Here is a 4,938-nt window from a genome sequence, read left to right as displayed (position 1 = left end):
CAGGCTCTTTTTTGGTTCCATATGAACTTTAAAGCAGTTTTTTCCAATTCTGTGAAGAAACTCATTGGTAGCTTGATGGGGATGGCATTGAATCTATAAATTACCTTGGGCAGTATGGCCATTTTCACGATATTGATTCTTCCTATCCATGAGCATGGTATGTTCTTCCATTTGTTTGTGTCCTCTTTTATTTCACTGAGCAGTGGTTTGTAGTTCTCCTTGAAGAGGTCCTTTACATCCCTTGTAAGTTGGATTCCTAGGTATTTGATTCTCTTTGAAGCAATTGTGAATGGAAGTTCATTCCTGATTTGGCTCTCTGTTTGTCTGTTACTGGTGTATAAGAATGCTTGTGATTTTTGCACATTAATTTTGTATCCTGAGACTTTGCTGAAGTTGCTTATCAGCTTAAGGAGATTTTGGGCTGAGACAATGGGGTTTTCTAAATATACAATCATGTCATCTGCAAACAGGGACAATTTGACTTCTTCTTTTCCTAACTGAATACCCCTGATTTCTTTCTCTTGCCTAATTGCCCTAGCCAGAACTTCCAACACTATGTTGAATAGGAGTGGTGAGAGAGGGCATCCCTGTCTTGTGCCAGTGTTCAAAGGGAATTTTTCCAGTTTTTGCCCATTCAGTATGATATTGGCTGTGGGTTTGTCATAAATAGCTCTTATTATTTTGAGGTACGTTCCATCAATACCGAATTTATTGAGCGTTTTTAGCATGAAGGGCTGTTGAATTTTGTCAAAAGCCTTTTCTGCATCTATTGAGATAACCATGTGGTTCTTGTCTTTGGTTCTGTTTATATGCTGGATTATGTTTATTGATTTGCGAATGTTGAACCAGCCTTGCATCCCAGGGATGAAGCCCACTTGATCATGGTGGATAAGCTTTTTGATGTGTTGCTGAATCCGGTTTGCCAGTATTTTATTGAGGATTTTTGCATCGATGTTCATCAGGGATATTGGTCTAAAATTCTCTTTTTTTGTTGTATCTCTGCCAGGCTTTGGTATCAGGATGATGTTGGCCTCATAAAATGAGTTAGGGAGGATTCCCTTTTTTTCTATTGATTGGAATAGTTTCAGAAGGAATGGTACCAACTCCTCCTTGTACCTCTGGTAGAATTCAGCTGTGAATCCATCTGGTCCTGGACTTTTTTTGGTTGGTAGGCTATTAATTGTTGCCTCAATTTCAGAGCCTGCTATTGGTCTATTCAGGGATTCAACTTCTTCCTGGTTTAGTCTTGGAAGAGTGTAAGTGTCCAGGAAATTATCCATTTCTTCTAGGTTTTCCAGTTTATTTGCGTAGAGGTGTTTATAGTATTCTCTGATGGTAGTTTGTATTTCTGTGGGGTCGGTGGTGATATCCCCTTTATCATTTTTAATTGCGTCGATTTGATTCTTCTCTCTTTTCTTCTTTATTAGTCTTGCTAGTGGTCTGTCAATTTTGTTGATCTTTTCAAAAAACCAACTCCTGGATTCATTGATTTTTTGGAGGGTTTTTTGTGTCTCTATCTCCTTCAGTTCTGCTCTGATCTTAGTTATTTCTAGCCTTCTGCTAGCTTTCGAATGTGTTTGCTCTTGCTTCTCTAATTCTTTTAATTGCGATGTTAGAGTGTCAATTTTAGATCTTTCCTGCTTTCTCTTGTGGGCATTTAGTGCTATAAATTTCCCTCTACACACTGCCTTAAATGTGTCCCAGAGATTCTGGTATGTTGTATCTTTGTTCTCATTGGTTTCAAAGAACATCTTTATTTCTGCCTTCATTTCGTTATGTACCCAGTAGTCATTCAGGAGCAGGTTGTTCAGTTTCCATGTAGTTGAGCGGTTTTGATTGAGTTTCTTAGTCCTGAGTTCTAGTTTGATTGCACTATGGTCTGAGAGACAGTTTGTAATAATTTCTGTTCTTGTACATTTGCTGAGGAGTGCTTTACTTCCAATTACGTGGTCAATTTTGGAATAAGTACGATGTGGTGCTGAGAAGAATGTATATTCTGTTGATTTGGGGTGGAGAGTTCTATAGATGTCTATTAGGTCTGCTTGCTGCAGAGATGAGTTCAATTCCTGGATATCTTTGTTAACTTTCTGTCTCGTTGATCTGTCTAATGTTGACAGTGGAGTGTTGAAGTCTCCCATTATTATTGTATGGGAGTCTAAGTCTCTTTGTAAGTCTCTAAGGACTTGCTTTATGAATCTGGGTGCTCCTGTATTGGGTGCATATATATTTAGGATAGTTAGCTCTTCCTGTTGAATTGATCCCCTGTCTCTGTAGACTCCACCTCTGGGGGCAGGGCACAGTAAACAATAACAAAGCAGCAGATACCTCTGCAGACCCAAACGACTCTGTCTGACAGCTTTGAAGAGAGCAGTGGATCTCCCAACACGGAGGTTGAGATCTGAGAAGGGACAGACTCCCTGCTCAAGCGGGTCCCTGACCCCTGAGTAGCCTAACTGGGAGACATCCCCCACTAGGGGCAGTCTGACACCCCACACCTCACAGGGTGGAGTACACCCCTGAGAGGAAGCTTCCAAAGCAAGAATCAGACAGGTACACTTGCTGTTCAGAAATATTCTATCTTCTGCAGTCTCTGCTGCTGATACCCAGGCAAACAGGGTCTGGAGTGGACCTCAAGCAATCTCCAACAGACCTACAGCTGAGGGTCCTGACTGTTAGAAGGAAAACTATCAAACAGGAAGGACACCTACACCAAAACCCCATCAGTACATCACCATCATCAAAGACCAGAGGCAGATAAAACCACAAAGATGGGGAAAAAGCAGGGCAGAAAAGCTGGAAATTCAAAAAATAAGAGCACATCTCCCCCGGCAAAGGAGCGCAGCTCATCGCCAGCAACGGATCAAAGCTGGACGGAGAATGACTTTGACGAGATGAGAGAAGAAGGCTTCAGTCCATCAAATTTCTCAGAGCTAAAGGAGGAATTACGTACCCAGCGCAAAGAAACTAAAAATCTTGAAAAAAAAGTGGAAGAATTGACGGCTAGACTAATTAATGCAGAGAAGGTCATAAACGAAATGAAAGAGATGAAAAGCATGACACGAGAAATACGTGACAAATGCACAAGCTTCAGTAACCGACTCGATCAACTGGAAGAAAGAGTATCAGCGATTGAGGATCAAATGAATGAAATGAAGCGAGAAGAGAAACCAAAAGAAAAAAGAAGAAAAAGAAATGAACAAAGCCTGCAAGAAGTATGGGATTATGTAAAAAGACCAAATCTCCGTCTGATTGGGGTGCCTGAAAGTGAGGGGGAAAATGGAACCAAGTTGGAAAACACTCTTCAGGATATCATCCAGGAGAACTTCCCCAACCTAGTAGGGCAGGCCAACATTCAAATCCAGGAAATACAGAGAACGCCACAAAGATACTCCTCGAGAAGAGCAACTCCAAGACACATAATTGCCAGATTCACCAAAGTTGAAATGAAGGAAAAAATCTTAAGGGCAGCCAGAGAGAAAGGTCGGGTTACCCACAAAGGGAAGCCCATCAGACTCACAGCAGATCTCTCGGCAGAAACTCTCCAAGCCAGAAGAGAGTGGGGGCCAATATTCAACATTCTTAAAGAAAAGAATTTTAAACCCAGAATTTCATATCCAGCCAAACTAAGTTTCATAAGTGAAGGAGAAATAAAATCCTTTACAGATAAGCAAATGCTTAGAGACTTTGTCACCACCAGGCCTGCCTTACAAGAGACCCTGAAGGAAGTACTAAACATGGAAAGGAACAACCGGTACCAGCCATCTCAAAAACATGCCAAAATATAAAGACCATCGAGGCTAGGAAGAAACTATATCAACTAATGAGCAAAATAACCAGTTAATATCATAATGGCAGGATCAAGTTCACACATAACAATCTTAACCTTAAATGTAAATGGACTAAATGCTCCAATTAAGAGACACAGACTGGCAAACTGGATAAAGAGTCAAGACCCATCAGTCTGCTGTATTCAGGAGACCCATCTCACACGCAGAGACATACATAGGCTCAAAATAAAGGGATGGAGGAAGATTTACCAAGCAAATGGAGAACAAAAAAAAGCAGGGGTTGCAATACTAGTCTCTGATAAAACAGACTTTAAACCATCAAAAATCAAAAGAGACAAAGAAGGCCATTACATAATGGTAAAGGGATCAACAGAAGGCTGTTTCATCTGCTTTGAAAATTTGCTGCTTAGTGTAGCCACCTTCTTCAATGATCTTAGCTTGATCCTTTGAATAACTCACTGCAGCTTCTCCATTAGTACTTCCTGCTTCACCTTGCACTTTTATGCTGTAGAAACAGCTTCTTTCCTTAAACCTCATGAACCAAGTTCTCCTACCTTCAAACTTTTCTTTTGACACTTCCTCACCTCTCTCAGCCTTCACTGAATTGAAGACAGTTAGGGTCTTGCTCTGGATAAAGATTTGGTTTAAGGGAATGTTGGTGGTGGTTTGATCTTCTACCTGACTGTAAAACCTTTTCCATATCAGCAATAAGATGATTTCACTTTCTTATCATTCATGTGTTCACTAGAGTAGCACTTTTAATTTTTTAAAAAATGTTTCCTTTGTATTCACAACCTGGCTGCCTGAAGCAAGAGGCCTGGCTTTTGGCCTATCTTGGCTTTTGATATGCTCCCTCACTAAGTTTAATCATTTCTAGCTTTTGATTTAAAGTGAGGGATGTGCAGCTCTTCCTTTCACTTGTACACTAAGGCACAATTGTAAGGTTATTAATGGGCCTATTTCAATTTTTTTTTTTTTTTTTTACCTGAGGAAAGAGGGAGGCCCAAGGGGAGGGAGAAAGACAGGGGAACAGTTGATTGGTGGAGCAGCCAGAAAACACACATAACATTTATCACATAAGTTCACCATCTTCTGTGGGCGCAGTTGATGCCACTATAAAACAATTACAATAGTAACATTGATATAGTTT

This window comes from Papio anubis, chromosome 5 (genome assembly GCF_008728515.1).
Source record: "Papio anubis isolate 15944 chromosome 5, Panubis1.0, whole genome shotgun sequence".
NCBI lineage: Eukaryota > Metazoa > Chordata > Mammalia > Primates > Cercopithecidae > Papio > Papio anubis.
Note: the sequence above shows the minus strand (reverse complement) of the source record.